Below are 17,799 nucleotides of genomic sequence, written 5' to 3'. Positions count from 1 at the left end.
CGCCAGTCCCCGAGCCAGGGCCTCCGGTGGCTCTGCAAGGTCCTCTCTCAGGACCCAGGATCCACTGAGAGCAGATGTGATTAAATACTATGAGGAGTATTCATATTATCACCATGGGCAAAGCTCATTTCTGTAGAAGGATGAGCAAGGGAGCTGGTGAGGTGGGTCGGGACGCAGCGGACGAGCCCGAGGCCCAGTTGGCAGCGGCGAGGGGCATCACGCCTTATTGCACGGGTGCTTTTGTTTACAAGTGATGGGGCCCCTGGAAGTGGCTTAGGCAAAGCCGACTTAATTTGCAGAAACAGCTCAGTCAACTGAGGCCAAGGAAGCAGCTTGGCCTCTGGAACAGCCCGGAAGCAGGGACAGAATGTCATAGGAAGTCCAGGATGTCCTCGCTCTGTCTCAACTCCACCTCCCCCCGTGGGTCCACTTTATTCTTCTCTTGCTACAGAACATTTCCCTTTGCTCCCCATCTCAAGAGAAAACATCTCCCCCCAGTACTTCCTCCCACTCTAAGAGGACCTAGACTGGGATGAGGACGGAGATCTCCTGGCCCCTGGCCAGCTTCCCAGGGGAGGGCAGTCACTCGGGCCAGCTCAGGTCGGGAGCCCACCTTGGACGCATTAGGCTGGAACCCACTGGGGGCATCTTTCTCCGTGGGTGTGGGTGCTTCTGCTCTAACTGCATCTGTCAATGGGAAGAGGGTCAAAAAGGGGGGAGTCACTCCCCAGAAATGTAGGCATCGCATGGGTGAGCCCATTGGTGCCCGAGGAACATATCAGGAAGGGGGGCCTCTGGGCCTCTGAGGATTTGAGGCTGTTCAGCACGTCCATCCCAGGGGAGGGGCCCACCCAGGCAGGGCCCGGGCAGAGCCGGCCCTCGTGCTTTGGTTTCAGATCAACTACTACGCAGACACCATCTACGCCGCCGCGGGCCTGGCAGCTGCCCACTCCCAGTACGTGGCGGTGGGCGCCGGCGTGGTCAACATGGTGATGACCGTCAGCTCAGTGAGTGCGGGGCAGGGGAGGGTCTCAGAGCAGCTGCTCCCCCAGGCACAGAGGGTGCCCCCAAAGTCCTCTTGGATGTGTGGGGGGTTCTGGCCCTCACTGGGAGGGGCCTCCTCCTTACAAGACCTTGAGCAGGTCACTCAAACTCCTCAGTTGCTTCCTTTGGAAAATGGCCGTGGTGACCGCCATATCCGGGATTCTGATATAGGTGCTGGTTTTTGGGGGGTGTAATACTGTTATTTCAGAGTTTCACATCTAAAATCTGAATCTCTCGAGCCCCGCTGTGTATGCTGCATTATAAAGGGGATGCAAGCAAGGGGCCCTCGTTTGCAACACCCCACGATTGCAACAATCCTTTCTTCAGAGCATCTCCAAGCTGTTATTACTTTAATTCCCATTTTTTGGGTGACCTGTGAGATCAAACTTCTTTTACACATTTATTTATTGCTTGTTTGTATTTTCCAGAGCTCGTTTGAGCCCTGAGTGGGTTGAGGCACTTCCAGAGGATTTGGAAAGGCAGGCAGGGGAGTGAGGGACCAGCATCAGAGGATGGTGAGAAAGTGAAGGGAGGAGGCGGACCCAAGGGGCAGGGGGGTCCCACGTGCCCACACGGGCCATGGAGCAGGTGACAGGGCTCGGAAAAGGAGCTGTGAGGATTGGAGCATTAGGGGCGCCACGTGCGGCTCCCAGGTTTCCGTGAGGCCCCTCACCAGCCCCTTCCCCTCCAGGCGGTCGCTGTGGAGCTTCTGGGGTGCCGGCTTCTGCTGCTGCTCGGCTACGGCGTCTGCGGCTCGGCCTGCCTCGGGCTCACGCTGGCTCTCCTCTTCCAGGTCTGCACCCCATTCTCCTGCCCCACAGCGGGGGAGCCGGGCAGGGCGTGGGAGGCTCCCACAAGACTCCCGGTGCACCTGCAGCCCTGTGCCCCCTTCACCCACTAGCGTTTTGTGATGCCCCTTTGCCACCTGAAATGAAACCCATGGAGCACCGTGCGCCATGCACCCCTGCCAGTACACCCACACGCAGGGGGCCCGAGCCATGACGTGGAGAAGGGAGGAAAACTCTTTGCAGGGAAAGCCGTGTCAAGAGTGAGAGGCCACTGTCTAATCCCAGAAAACTCTCGGCGGCCGGAAGAGGATTAACTGGAAAGAGGGACTGCAAGACGGGACGTTTTCAAGCAGGTGGCAATGGAATCAGAGTCAGGTCAAAACGCAGGCTGGCAGCCCGGACAACAAATGTGGCGTTTTAGTTTGTCGTTTTCTCCACTTGTGTTTACTGCTTGTGTTCTGCCAGAGTCCTGAAAATGCTTGGGATGGCCATACCAGGAAATCTTGTTAAAACAACCTGCCTTTTGCCCAGCCTCGGCTCTCGACGTGCCCTTGCTGTTTTTGCAGTAAACTGAGCCTGACCCATTTTCAGTTTAAAAGATCTCAGTGGAAATATTCTTATACGGAGGACACAAAATGCGTGAAGAGATTATTCTGTGATGATAGCTGATCTTTTCCTTCTTTTCCAAGCTCTCCTCTCCACAGTGACTTTCTCCGCAATTACTGGGGGAGCACAGAGAACGTCTGGGGGGAAGAAGCCAGTGGTTATGTTCAAGAAAGAGCAAGAAAGCAGGGACCTGTCACAGAACAGGCAAGACGGAGAGTAACAGAGGAGGGGGTCAGAGAGTGAGGTTTTGTTTAATTTAAAGTTTTCTTTTGGAAAATATTTTTTTTATTTTAAAACTAATATAAATTCTTAGAAACTTTAGGGACTATAGACCAGCAAAAAGAAGGAAATAAAAGCAAACATTATTCCACTCCAGAGGCATGTGCTGGTTACACTTCAGAAACCCCACGGCATCCCTGGCCACTCTTTCTCATGCTTCCGTGTCCACCCGTCAGCCAGCCCCGGCGGCTTGCCCCTTGCACCGTGCCCAGGCCTGGCCTGCATCAGCTTTCTCCTCTTTGGCTTGAAGTGGACCCCCCACCTCCACCTGCTTCTGCCCTGGCTTCCCTACAGTTACCTCTGGTGGAATGTGAATCACAGTCTGGCCCTCTCTGCTCAGAAGCTTCTAGTGGATTTTCCTTTCCAGCCGAAGCTTTTCCCGCCCCTCCCCGTTGCCAGCCCGCTGCTGACTTCTCCTGCGTAGACTTTATCATCATTGTGCTTAAAGAGCAAGCTGTGTGGGTAGGTTTGGGGGTCACAGTCTGCCGGCCTAGCTTGTTGTCAGTCGTTCTCCTGGCTGCCAGGAGCAGAGCAGACACCTGCTTTGGAGAGGACGGTGACCCGCCCAGCCCCCTGGCCCGGCGGTGCCTAGAAGATTCTCTCTGCATAGCGGTTTGGATCCCACCCCTGGCACCTGTTGGTGGCAGACTCAGGCGACTGCCTGACCCCTGAGGACAGTGTCCTCCCAGACCTGTGTCCAGTGTCCGCCGAGCTCCGTTTCCACATCTGTCAGATGGGAAAAAAGTGTCCAGACTCAGAGGGGTGCCGTGGAGAGGAACGAACTAATGCATGTGGGGTGCAGAGAACAGGGCCTGGGCTGCACCGCGTGGCTGTTGTTAGGGAAGGGCCGTGAAAGGTGTCGGCGGACTCTCGCCTTCCTCCTTGTCACCCGCGGAGACTTGGAGGCCGCCAGGGGTGCAAAAATCCAGGCGTGGTTTCCTCCCGGGGCAGGAAGGGGGGACCTTCCACACTTGGAGGTCCCAGGTCAGGCCCCCCCGAGAATCAGACAGCCCTGCCTCTGCCCACAGAGCACGGTCCCCGAGCTGCCTTACCTTGGGGTCATCTGTGTCTTCCCCTACATCGCGGGACACTCCATCGGGCCTAGTGAGTACCTGTGCACCTCCTGGGGGCTCCTGCAAGTCTTCTGTGTCCCTGGGAGGTTCCCGGTCACGGTCCAGAGCCCAGCGAGGTGAGCCTCTGTGCGGTGGAGCGCCTGGCAGCCGACCCACCTGGGGGCACCTGGGCCCATTTCCCAACCCCCAGGTGCTGGCTTCAGGCCCTCAGCCCAGGGCCACCCGAGGCTACACCGGCCCCCTCGCCTCCACCTGTGACCCCTGCCGGCTTTGTCCACGCCCCGTGCTAAGCTCCGCCTCCAGCCCTCACCTGGGTTAGCTCTCGGGCAGCCTCGGTCCCCACCCGGGGAGACTCAAACCTTCAAACCTTGACCTCACTCCCGGGAGAGGCGCCTCCAGCGTCCCCGTTGGAGCTTCTTTCGAAAAGGCTGTGCGTGCCCGGGAACAGGCAGCGATCCGTTCGGCTCCCACCGGCGGGGAGGCTGCTCCGGGCCCCGGGGAGGGGCGGCGGCCGGGACCGCCCTGTCATCTTTCAGGGGAAGCCGGACGCGGGCCGGGGGTCCTCCCGGGGCGCAGCGGGGAGAGGACCGGCCGGCGCTGCCCTCCCTGCCCGGGGGCGCGGGGCGGCGGGGGTCCCAGAGGCCGCTCAGGTCCGACCCCGGTGAGGCGAGGAGGCGGGGCCGAGGGGCGGGGCCGAGAACCCCCCTCCTCCGTGCCTGTCGGGGGTTGGGGGGTGCAGAGCCTGAGGGGGCCCCCTCCCCACGGGACCCCGGGACCTGGCACTTACGCACCCAGGCCGTCCCCGGTGCAGCCGCACTCGCCCTCTGCTCCCGGTGCGCTCAGAGCCCACCTCCCCGACGGGGCCGCGTCACCCCCACGGGACCCAGTGGGGGTGGGGTGGGGTGGGGGGCGAGCTTGCTCTTTTTATGTGCGAAGCCACAGAGATACAGACAGCACACAGACATGCAGCGTATCTCTGGAATTAAAATTTCGCAGGGGGATGGCGATTAGGAAAAAAGTCCTCAGACCTTTTATTCCAGGCTCCTTAGGGGACGGTTATAAAAAGAAACCCTGACCCAGACCCCAGGACGGTGTAGCCGCCGGCGCCTGCGTTTCCCAGACCCACCGCTGGAGGGCAGCACTGCCCCGGCCCGGGAGCTCAGGGGCGGCCCGGGAACCTCAGGAGACCCCAGCGTAGGGGAAGGGCTTTATGTCCTGTGAATGGCTCGTTCATTCCACGGACTCAGCTACCCGCCGCTCCTGAGGAGCGTTTCATCTCTACGAGCCTTCATTGAGCACCCTTGACCTGGAGAAACCTAGCAAGGGAAATTCAACTCCAGGCTCTCCAACCAGGCTTTGCAAAATAGGCCTCCTCATGCTTCACCCCAAATGCCCTAACTTGCGGGGAGGGGTGGGGCTCCTTCCAGGTCCGCAATCCCAGCAGGACTGTCCTTACAGAGGGGTCTTGGGGGGCCTCAGAGAGAGTGAGGGGCTCTGAACTTGATGGCCACTGGAGGGGAACACCACCTCCACCTCCCGCGTGCCCAGGAGGAGCCCGGGGGGGCAGGGGCAGGGCAGACCCTTCCTTGCCTTCCAGCTTCGCTGCTTAGAGCAGCCAGCTACTTTCCGCACCTTCTGGAATAGACAGTACTAGAGGTCAGCACCAGCCCATCCTCTGAGCCCCTCCCCATGTCCTCGCCCCGAGGTCCGGTCCCCTCCGTGCTCAAGACGGAGATCTTCCTGCAGTCCTCACGGCCAGCCGGTTCATGGTGGACGGGGCGGTGCACTGGCTCACAAACTTCATCGTGGGCCTTGTCTTCCCTTCCATCCAGGTGAGTGCCAACGGCTGCCCCCTCTGTCGCCCCCCTCCCCGGCTTCCTTCATCCCACCCCTGAGAAGGAGCTCCAGGAAATAAGCAGTGGCTCTCCTTCTAGTTCACCAAGGGTGGGCTCTCGGACCCTTTCAAGGCCCTGTGAAACCAGGCAGACCATCCATGTACTAGTTTTCCATTGACTGAAGGGAATCCAGTCACCCCAAGTTGAAGGACTAATTACTTAGGGGCTCTGCTCTGCCAAGGTCAACAGGCAATAGGAAGCAAGCCAGGAGCAAATCCCTGCAGCTGCCTCCTTCCACTCTTTCTGGAAGACGGCACATCAACTCAGTGTTCTCAAGGGCCCGGAGGATATAACATCCTCATGGTCAAAGGCTAGGGGGTCCTTTTGACGTTTGAAGCGGGACCCAGTTTCCTAGCTATGCCACCACTCCAGGAGTAAAGCCAAACTGGCCACAAGGAAACTCCTCTCTGACTTACAGAGGCCCTCAGCAGACGCCCCTGCCGTTTCCCTCTCCATTCCCACCTGTTTTCTTTGTTTCCTGGCCCAGGAGGCCATTGGTCCCTACAGTTTCTTCGTCTTTGCCGGAATCTGCCTCCTCACTGCTGTCTACATCTACGTGGTTATTCCTGAGACCAAAGGCCAGACATTTGTGGAGATAAACTGAATTTTTGCCAAGAGAAACGGGGTGGAGTTTCTCCCTGACAAGAAAGAAGAAACAACAGAGGCTGGGCCTCACATACCTGTGATTCCTGCCAAAGAGACTTCTTTCTAATGACTCTTCGCCTGCCAGGTGCCCACATTGAAGACAACCTTCTATGAGAAAGGGGACCCCTGCCTCAGGCCTCTTCCTCCTTTCTTTTTCCCTGTCTTCTTACCAGATGAGTGTAATAGCTCAGAGATTTTTATGCCCCAAGTGGCAATGGAAGGCTCTGGAATGTTTCGTGCCCGTGCTCATTGAGAAGTTGAGCCAGTGGCCAGCTTCCTTCCTTTCCTGGGAGGAATGGCCTGGGAATGGCAGGTGCGAGAGGATCAACTGGTGAGGTTCAGTCCTGTGATTCTCCATTAGCCCCTCTTCCAGTTTGCTAATGCTGCCATTTTGCAAAAGACCAGAAATGGATTGGCTTTTATAACGGGGGTTTATTTGGTTACAAAATTACAGTCATGAGGCCATCAAGTGTCCAAGGTAAGGCATCCACACAAGTGTACCTTCACCGAAGGAAGGCCAGTGGTGTCTGGAAAAGCTCTGTTAGCTGGGAAGGCACATGGCTGGTGTCTGCTGATCCTGGGTTGTGTTCCAGCTCTTCTCTCAGATCCTGTGCATTCTTCAAAGTGTCCCTGTTGGCTGCAGCAGCTCCTACTGTCTATGAACACTTTTATAGGACTCCAGTGATTCAATTAAGTCCTATCCTGAATGGGTGGGGTGACACCTCCATGGAAATTATCCAATCAAAGGTCCACGGAAACACTCAATCAAAGAATTCCAACCTATTCAACACTAATACGCCTGTCCCCACAAGATAGCATTAACGAACATGGCGTTTTGGGGGATGTAATACATCCAAACCAGCACAAAACAGCATTCAAAACTTGAATGATGGAAAGGCACAGTTTTTTAAAATGAAATGTTTCGGGTTCAGCGATTGCTATGAAGTCCTGAATCCCGATCCATATGTTGGGTAGAGATTCAAAGAGATTAGATGCCGCTGAGATGAGACCGAGGCTCTGGATCCCAGTCCCTCCCAGGGGAGGCATCTTCCCTCACCCTGTGTTGTAGCCGTAGAGGGAGCTGGCCCCGGTCAGCGTTTATTAACTGCTCTGTGCGGCTGGTCACAGGGCAGGTGGGCAAGGGAGGTGAGACCTGATCCCAACTTTAGAAAAACAATCCCAAGTAACTGTCAGCTCTGGGTTGGGTCTGTTGGTGTACTCCTTGCAAATAAGGAGAGCAAGAGGTTGGCTTAACAATAGGGATTTATTGGCTCCCAGTTTCAGAGGCTACAAGTCTTGCGTCCTCCCGGGGTTGGTGTCTTCAGGCTGGACGGCAATCTTTGGGGCTCCTTGGCTTTTCAGTCACATGGCAATACACATGGCTGCACCTTCTCCTTTCTCTTCTGGATTCCATTGGTTTCCAGCTTCTGGCTGCTCCCGTGGCTTCTCTTGTCGTGTCCGATTTCCTTTGCTCATAAGGACGTCAGCCATGTTGGATGAAGGGCCACCCTCATTCATTCTGAGCCGCACCTTGACTAATCACATCTCCAGGGATCCTGTTTATAAATGGGTCTCCGCCTACAGGACCAGGGGCTGGGACTGGAACATGCCTTTTGTAGGGGACGGGGTTCAACCCCCAATAGCACCTTTCAACGCCTACATTCTGGTCTGAACATCTCACTTGCCTGCTAAACCCTTGGTTCGTTGTCTGTTGTCAAAGGTGATAAGGCCTGACCCCTCGGCATAGCATAGACACACACAGGCACGCACACACATGCACGTGCACACGTGTACACACGTGCACACACACGAGACCTCTGTGCCTTTCTTCCTGTGGTACTTTCATGCCCCCCTCACCCAAACTATCAAAATCCTCCCCAGCCCACAAAGCTCAGCTTCAAGGTGCCTTTATAAGCTTCTCTTTCCTATCCGCTGGGGAGGTCCTCTCATCCCTGGGCTCCCGAAACCCTTTGTACCTTTGAGAAAAGGCTCTGTCCCTGTGAATGGCTCGTTCTTTCCACAGACTCAGCTACCCGCCGCTCCCGAGAAGCACTTCATTTCTACGAGCCTTCATTGAGCACCCTTGACCTGGAGAAACCTAGCAAGGGAAATTCAACTGCAGGCTCTCCAACCAGGCTTTGCAAAATAGACCTCCTCAGGCTTAGCCTCAAATGCCCTAACTTGTGGGGAGGGGTGGGGCTCCTTCCTGGTCCCCAATCCCAGCAGGACTGTCCTTACAGAGGGGTCTTGGGGGGCCTCAGAGAGAGCACTTGCCACTTTGTATATTAATTATTAGTTTATTTATTGCTGTGTAAAAAGTTACCCCAAAGCATAATGGCTTCAAATGAAGGCAGTGCTATGTCTCAGGGTTTCTGAGTCCGGGATTCAGGGCGTGTGGTGGGGGGTTCTCACCTCTGCCCCCACAGCATCTGGGACCTCATAGGGAAGACGCCCAGGCTGAAGGCCAGGGACCGGGTCACACGCTTACAGGTGGGTGCAGGAGGTCCACCGGGACGCTCAGGGCTGGGCACCTTCCACATGGCCGCTGGGTTCCGTGAGAGGGACAGAGAGAGGCCGGGACAGACACCCAGACTGCAGAAGTCCGGCCACGTCCCTTCCGCCACATGCTGTCCATCAGAAGCGAGTCACGCACTGGTCCAGTGGCGGGGGCCGGGAACCAGATGGCAGCTTTCGAAAGGGGTGTCAGGGAATTTGCAGGAACATTTTTAAACCACCCTGAGGTTGCTAGTGGGATCCCAACCTGTTCACCTATTCTGGCTTGCAGGCAATAAGTTATGTAATCAACCTCTCTTTTTCTCTCTCCGTCTCTTTTCCTGAGAACTGTTAATCCGGTTAATTTCATTCCACACTTCTCAATCAATTCAGGGATACACACATCCTGTTTCATTGGCAGATTCAGACAGTCTCTGGCTAGCAGGAGAAGGTGAGGACCTTTCTGAGGAACTTTGAATTTCCTTTAAGAGCAGGTTTCCTTTGTTGCTGGAGCTCACGTGTGCCCTCCTGATTTTCCTATCTGGCTCGTCTGGGTTCTCTGGGCGTCCTGCTTCCTGGATCCTAGTTGATCCTCCCAGTTTTTCACCTGATCTCCAATATATGCCCCACCCAGTTACCCAGATCTGCTAACCTTTTTTTTAATTAAATTCAGTTTTATTGAGATATATTCACATACCATACAGTCATCTATGGTGTACAATCAGCTGCTCACAGTACCATTGTATAGTTATGTCTTCATCACCCCAATCTATTTTTGACCCCTTTCCTTACACCAGAAAGAATCAGAATAAGAATAAAAAATAACAGTAAAAAAAGAACACCCAAATCATCCCCCATCCCACCCAATTTTCATTTAGTTTTTGTCCCCATTTTTCTACTCATCCATCCATACAGTGCCTAAAGGGAGTGCGATCCACAAGGCTTTCACAATCACACTGTCACCCCTTGTAAGCTACACTGTTACACAGTCGTCTTCAAGAGTCAAGGCTACTGGGTTGGAGTTTGGTAATTTCAGGTATTTACTTCTAGCTATTCCAATACATTAAAACCTAAAAAGGGTTATCTATATAGTGCATTAGAGTGTCCACCTGAGTGTCCTCTCGACTCCATTTGAAATCTCTCAGCCACTGAAGCTTTATTTCGTTTCATTTCACGTCCCCCTTTTGGTTAAGAAGATGGTCTCAATCCCACGATGTTGGGTCCAGATTCATCCTGCGTCAGCAGGAGTTTGTCGCAGGGAGGGGTCAAGGACTTGGGGTCACCGGGTCAAAGGTCCCGTGACTGTGACTGTGGGTGCACAGGAGGGTTTTGGGGGTTCGTGGATCTCCCTCAACTGAGGCACAAACGATGGCATCTACATTCACTAAAGGGGTCAGGTCCCAAACAACTATCGGGACCCCACAGGGGTGCAGGACCCACCGAGGAGGACAAGGCAGCCTGGCCCCACCTCCCCATACAGGTGGGGACATTGAGGGGCTGAGGGGCAGTGAGCAGCCCAGGGAAGCCAGAGAGGCGCTGTCAAGGCCTCAGACCCGCTCCTTCCTCCCTCCCCCAGGGCGGTGGCCCTGCCCTCAGCGCCCCTCCCCACCCCGATCCCCCACCCTGTGCCCAGCAGCCCCCACTCTCACTCCCGCCAGCCAGGGGCATCTTACAGACTTGTGTTGGGTCACGGGGTTGTCACCTCCGAGCCCTGGCCATCTCTGCAGTTTCTTGGGGCCTCCTACCTCCTGGCAGTTTGGGGTGGGGGCTGTGGCAAGAAGGACAGGCAGGGCTCCAGGCAGTGAGTGATTTGTGGAAAAGGATGGTGCTGGGGACAGAGAACGGGGATGAGAAAGCCCCTCTGCCTCGGGAAGGGCATCCCAGCCGAGCCCCCTACCCGCCCTTACAGGCCCTCCTCTCCAGGGTCCCCTGACGGGCAGAGGTGCTGACACCTGAGGCTGGTTCCCCAGAACTGAAGAGGTGTTGGGGTCCCCAGGAGGCCGTGATATCCACTTCAGCCCTTCGATGGTCAGGGCCTGATCATGAAGGACAGAGTTTCCTGGGGGCAGGGGGGACGCTTATCGGGGTCCTCAGCCCAGGTGTACAGCAGGGGCAAAATCAGGGCATTGGGGCAGAATGTTCTAGACTGTGTAGAGACATAGGTAGAGCCCAGATGGCAAACAGGCGGGTCCCAGTGTCTGCGTGGGCCTGGGGGTCTGTGAGGGTTTGGACAGGGAGGGAGGGCAGGAGGCCCAGGCCCCTTCAGCTGTCCCCTCCCTCCTGTCCCACTGCCTGGCTCCCCCTCAGCGTCAAACTTCCCACCTCCGGTTCACAGGGCTTCTCTGTCCCTGCCTCTCTCGGCTCTCCTTGGGCCTCAGACTGTCTGTCTGTCTTTTAGTTTGCTACAGCTGCCCAGGGGCTCCTGGACCTCGGGATTCCACCCCAGCTTTCCAGATCTGGAAACAGCCTTCTGTTCTTTCCGTGGAGCTGTCAGGAGTTGTGTGGGAAGCAGGGCTCAGGGGACAGCGCTCCTTTCAGACAGCTCAGAGCTTGTGGGATGGCACACCCACTGCCCCCAAGCCAAGGGGATGCCCATGCAGCTGAGGTCCAAGGGGGACCCACAAAGGGCAGCCCTGCTCCAGGCCTGGGGATCACAGGCAGAGCCCTCCGCTGCTCCTCTCACCTCCTCTGTGTGGTTTCTGGAAAGTCACCCTCTGGTCTCCCAGAAACAACCCGACAGGCAGCCTGGGGATGAAGGGGTTCCTGCTAGGAGCAGGGAGCTAGCTGGAGGGGAGGGGAAGTGAGCGGGATGGGGCTTCTGGTCCCAGGGAGACCCAGGTGTCAGGTGGGGGCCGTCCTCCTCCTGGCAGGTGCTCTCCTGGGTGGGGGTGACGCTCGCACCTGGAAGTCCGTGGCCGTCCAGTTCTGCTGGATCCTTTACTCCTCCCCTCTTCTTGCTTGTTTTCTTCTCCTTTTAAAGGGTCTTAAGGCCAAAATTACATTATTGACACATCTTTTTCCTTGCTTAATGCTGGCATTTACAGGTATACATTTCTCGCAGCACCACTTACCTGCCTCCCATAATTTTGGTTCCTTGTCTTCATTTTTGTTCATCACAAAGTATTCCCTGATTTTTCCTTTGATGTCTTCTTTGACCCATTGGTTATTTAGGAGTGTGTCGGTTTAATTTCCAAGTAGTTGTGCATTTAGAAAATTTTTTCATTATTGATTTCTAATATCACTCCATTGTGGTCAGGGAATAGACTGTATTGTTTCCATGTTTTTAAATTTATTGAAGAATATTTTCTAGCCTACCATATGGTCTTGCCTGGTTCAATGTACAGTGTCTAAGTTATACTCCACAATAAAAAATGTGATTTAAAAAATTTGCAGAACCATGGTATGGCCACAGATTTCTCTTACCAAAGATTAGGATCCCAGTTTCTTCATGCGTCTTGAAGAATTCCCCAGATCCTTCCGTGCTCCCCCCACAGCCTCCCTCCATGGTCCTTTTCAGGATATGCCCCTGGTGACGGCCTGCACACACGGTGCACACTCCTCTCTCCTCCTCAGGGGAGCCAAGATCTCCACCCACCATTTCCCAACCTCCTGGACACCCCCTGCCCCATTTGGTGGGGCATCCAGGATGCCGCAGGGATGTCCTGAGCCACCTCCTTGGAACTGGCCATGACTGGACTGTCCACAAGGCCGTGTCCACCTCCTGGACTGACTCTGTCAGAACCGGGTAAGGTGCGAGGGGCTGAGCACTTTCCCAGGGGCAGAAGTCGGAGGGTCCTGGCCACAGTGAGGGGTTCAGGCTGCAGGTGGCTGGCCCTGCTGTGAGCCCTGGTCCGTGTGCCCGTCCCTGGTCCCCAAACTTCCAGATGGGACATTATGCAAGAATCCCTCACTCTCCCGGGGCCACACTGCCCAGTCTCGGAAGTGAGGACAACGGCTCCCTGACCGAGCCAGACTCTGTACCAGGACCTAAGCCCCTCCATGCGCTCAGCACAGGGCCGGGGGCACAGGGACACACAAGACAGAAGCAGATCCGGGGTTCCCGGGCCCGTAGGAGGCGAGAATGGGGGTGACTGCCGAGTGGGGTGGGGTTCCTGATTGGGGTGAAGAATGTTCTGGAAGAGACAGATGATGTTTGCACAGCATGGTAATGTACCCAAGACACTGATATGCACACTTCAAAAGGGTAACAACAAAAAAATTTAATTCAACAGTACTTTAAATAGGAGAAATAAAGAAAACCATGTAAAACATAAAACATAAAGAAAAATGAAAACAAAAAGGTAAACAACACCCTCTCAGGAGAGAGGTCAGGCTTGGTCCCGTCAGCTGCCTCTTGCTGGGATGGAGACACTCTCCCTGGGCGCGGGCTCCCTGCCCGAGCGGGGACTGGCCGTGCATGCAGGGCAGGTACAGGCCATGCACTTGTCACGGGCTCCAGCTCTTGAGCTGCCTCCAGATTCATAGCTGGTGACGGCATCGGTACCAGATCTAGAATTGTCTCCCGAGCTGCAGTGCACCTGGACCGAGCTCCAGAGCTTGGGTACACCCCGGAGGGGGCTCCAGCTCTAGAATTGTCTCTCGAGCTGACAGTACACCTGAACCGAGCTCCAGAGCTTGGGTACACCCCGAAGGGGGCTCCAGCTCTAAAATTGTCTCTCGAGCTGACAGTGCACCTGGACCCAGCTCCAGAGCTTAGGTACACCCCAGAGGGGGCTCCAGCTCTAGAATTGTCTCTCGAGCTGACAGTGCACCTGGACCCAGCTCCAGAGCTTGGGTACACCCCGGAGGGGGCTCCAGCTCTAGAATTGTCTCTCGAGCTGACAGTGCACCTGTACCCAGCTCCAGAGCTTGGGTATACCCCGGAGGGGGCTCCAGCTCTAGAATTGTCTCTCGAGCTGACAGTGCACCTGGACCCAGCTCCAGAGCTTGGGTACACCCCGGAGGGGGCTCCAGCTCTAGAGATCTTGCTTGATCTGGTGCAGGTGGCAGAGCTAGAGGTTGAGCTGGTGGAGAAGGTAGGGCCAGAGCTGCAAGAGATGGAAAAAATTCACCACTGTCACAGCCTCCCCAGGGACTGCTCCAAAGTCAGAAGTTATCCCACTACCTGTGAATGCCCGAACCCATGATTCCCAATCCAGGAGTCCTTCCCGGACGGAGGTCCAGCAGATGACTGGTCTGAGGTTCCTCTCTGCTCCTGGCCCAACACCAGCCGTGGAGTCTCCTCTCTGGGTGCCCTCACCCCCGTGTCCTCCCCTCGGGATCACAGGCTCCCACCCCAGTCCTCTTACGCTCTGGCGCAGCCTCTGTCGACTCCAGGTGGGCACAGGAGAGATGGGCCCAGTCCTGGAGCTCCCATCTGATGGTGACTCTCCTGTAGCCCGCCAGCACCTTGAGGCCAGGGGACGGCAGGGGCTGAGGGAAGTGCCCCGTGGCCTGGTCCCTCCAGAGGACAACGATGGAGCAGATGGTGCTGGGGGAGGAGCGCGGGCAGCAGGTCAGCGGCCTGGCCTCACGTCCCACCCCAGCCCCTCCCCGGCAGTCTTGGAAGTGGCCATCCTGTCACCGGCCAGGGATCTGACATAGACGATCAATCACAGGGGCACGCGATCTATCGTCTCAACAGATCTTCCCTCCTTCAGGGAACCCCCACGTGTGCGTGTCTGCCTCCCCTGCCCCTCCCCTCAGGAATCCGGGCACCAGCAGGGCAGGGAGGGGCGGGGTCTTCTCTGCTCACTGCCCTGTGCTTGCTACAGTGGGTGCCCCCTACACACCTGAAGCTTGTGTGCCAAGTGCTGCCTTGAATCTGTGCCTGTGGGGGTCTCATCCCTCTGACACTGTCCTCCTGGCCCCAGGGGCACAGCCTTCCCCCCCATGCCTGCAGCTCAGCACCCACGAGTGAGGACCCAGGCAGATGGGGAAGCAGGATGCTCACCACCTCCCAGCCTGGGACCTTGTTCTCGGGTTGGAGGCGAGAAAGGGGGGCAACTCAACCACAATGGGGTGACGGAAGGAAGGTAGGAATTCTCAGCTGTGGGGGACCCAGGCATGTGAACTGCTCCTCCCACATACTGCCCCCCACCCCACTTTTCCCACTCGACACTGGAGGAAGGAGCCCCTCGTTCTTCACCCAGAGTCCACTCACATGTTCAGCTGGTCCCAGTGGCGGACACACTCCAGGTGTTGATATAGGAGTCCCCGCCTAGAGGAGTCAAGGGGATGTCACCTGTGACTTGCTGTTCTCCCTCCCTGCTCCTGAGGTCATCGGGACTGTCTGACACCCCGAAAGTAATGAAAGCCCAGGAAGATGGGGTATTTTATTGCTTTATTTCCCCAATCATGCTAAATTTAGAAAACTGCATGTAGTAGGCACACAACATCCATTTATTGAAGGAGCCCCACGAGCACCTTCCTGGATGTAGCGTGAGTTGGACCTCATCTCCCACCCCCATAGGTCCCCGCTCTGACTACACCTCCGACGGGGCCCTCCAGGATGGGATCTCCAACCATCTCTACTGATGGGAACGAGGCCAGGGCCCCGGACAGGTGAGGGCTGAGCCAGGTGCTTCTCCAGGGGGAGAGGAGAGGGTTAAGTGTGACCAAGCCCAGCGCCTCCAGCTGCTCGTCATGCAGGGCCAGGCCTGGGTCAGCCCTTCCCACAGCCCGTCCCCTTCAGTCCCCACAGTAACCCTGTGATGTGTCCTCTCACCCCACCCCTTGGAGGAGCCCCCTGAGGCCTTAGACGCCCAGCGAGGGCTGGCTGAATTGGGGTGCAGAGGGGCAATGCACTGACCTGGTTACCAGCTGACCCGTCACCTGCTGGAGGGTGGAGGGGCCCTCCCTGGCCTGGAGGGCGGGCACCAGGCACTGGCCCGGCTCTTCCCACCTGCTGATGATGGTCGGCAGCAGGCCAGTGTCCTCCATGACCCCAGCCGTCCCGTTATCACACTGGGTGGGAGAAGGAGGGATCCGGGGTCAGTGGCTCCACCAGGACACCAGGAGGTTCGAGGCAGGAGCTCTGACCCAGAGACCCAAGTCCTCAGGGACTGTGGCAGGAGGGAGGACACGGGTGTCTCTAGCAGAAGAAAGTCTTGGCTTATGGCAAGAAAGTATCGTGGGGCAATGATTTCTGTGGTACTACCTTCAGGTTAATTTGTTACCTGAGTAATAGTAGCACCTCCCTTACAAACAGCCTGTAACACGAGCATTGGGCCCTGAGTCCTCACAAATCCACCCCATTCTAGAGAGGAGAAAGCAAAGGCTTAGCGAGGGCCTGTGGCTGCTGGGACACGGGTCACACCCAGGACCGTCCCACACTCTGGCTGTGAGATGTTCCGTCCGTGCTCCCTGAGGCTGGGTCCGGCCCTGGCACTGAGGGGCTTCTCCTGGAGCCTCCTTCTCCCCCTGGGTAGCGACAGCGCACGGGGAGACCCGCCCTGATCCCGCATTTGATTTCAGAGCCGTCCATGTCCTCTTCTCTCTTTTGTATGATAGGGACTTTTGAGAACCTGGGGCTCCAGTGACCCAGATCCTGTCAAGGGGCAAATGCCTGGAGATTCCAGGGCTGGAGACAGTCCCAGGATGTGAAAGGACATAAGTTGATTACTCAGAGAAGAGAAATTCTGTATGGCCTTTAACCAACTGAAATGTGGACCCATTTCTCAGTGAGGCAATTGCAAATTAAAACAACAGTGAGATTTTATGGGCCTGGCTGACACCAGAGGACAACAGTTAGCACAGCAGATCAGACACGTGGTCGGGGGGTGGCAGGGGAGCAGCCCGTCTTCACCTGCTGTGGGACCCTCGGCTGCTTCAGGGAACCTGGCCCCAGCCGTTCACACTCTCAACATGCATCACCTGCGGCCTGACCGTCCCTTCCTGGGGTCTATCATGGGGGGGGGCGGGAACATTAGGATGTTCAGGGGACGTGATGCCCCCTGCAGCCCTGTGGAAAGGGCAACAGGAAGGAGTCATGTCAAGGCCCGAGGCCCTGAGAGCCTGAACCTCTGAGGGCCAGGCCTCCCCTAGGGAACACGACAGCCCTGTCGCCTGACCTGGAGGGTCGCGGTGAGCCCCGTGAGACGGCAAGTGGCAGAGACACATGTATGAGAGGATAACTGTGTTATAGGATAATCACTCCCACGTCGTTGTGGGTAAACGCACACCTGAAAGCCTGACGATGGTAAAAGATGGGGAAGGTGTGGGGGGGGACATCTAGCTGACTGCAGGGGGACCCCTTGGTGCAGAGAGCACCTGGGCGCAGGTAGATGAAACAACCAAGGCAGCATCACAAGCAAAGGCTGCCGTGGACTCACCGGAGTTGGGAACCCTATATTCCAGCAAACACTGCAGCTGGTGAAGCCTGGGGCCTGGTGGGGAGTGGGGGGCGGCCTCCGGATCCCTCTGGGAGTGGGAGTGGGGATCCCACAGGGAAGTCCCTCAGAAGGACCCTGGAAGGCAGCCCAGGCAGGCTGGTTCCCGGAGCCCCTTCCTGTCCTGGGATCTGGGTGTGGCCCCTCTGCCCTGTCTCACCTCCATCCTGCTCTGGCCCCTGTTGGGGGTGTGGCCCTCGGGCCCCGTGACCACGGGTGGGGTGTCGAACTCCCCGTCATCCAGCTCTCTGCTGGTCTCTTCCCTGGAGCTCTGTGAAGACAAGACCATGAGCCGCGCTGGGGGACAGGAGGGGACAGCTCCATGGCTCTCGGTCAGCACCTGGGCAGGTGGACGCCACCCCCACCTTCCCCCATCCTGCCCTCCCAGCCGTGTCCTGGTTGGGAACCAGGGGTCCACTCTGACCCCTGCTCCTGCCCAGGGTCTGACCCCTCCCCTGCCCCTCCCCACAAACACCCACCCTGGGGTGCTGAGGCTGCCCAGGCAGGATCCCCGGGTCGGCCTCACCCACCTCCCACATTGGGGGGCACTGGGTTCCCTGTGTCCTCCTTTGCCTAAACGGCCAGA

At 56.9% G+C, this 17,799-nt stretch overlaps 1 pseudogene; it reads left to right on the top strand.

Annotated features, from left to right (window-relative positions):
• Nucleotides 1-6,724, top strand: part of LOC119527823 — a 36,416-nt pseudogene extending 29,692 nt beyond the window's left edge.
• The last annotated feature ends 11,075 nt before the right edge of the window (nucleotides 6,725-17,799 follow it).

This window comes from Choloepus didactylus, chromosome 2 (genome assembly GCF_015220235.1).
Source record: "Choloepus didactylus isolate mChoDid1 chromosome 2, mChoDid1.pri, whole genome shotgun sequence".
NCBI lineage: Eukaryota > Metazoa > Chordata > Mammalia > Pilosa > Megalonychidae > Choloepus > Choloepus didactylus.
This window is presented reverse-complemented; position numbering and strand designations above follow the sequence as displayed.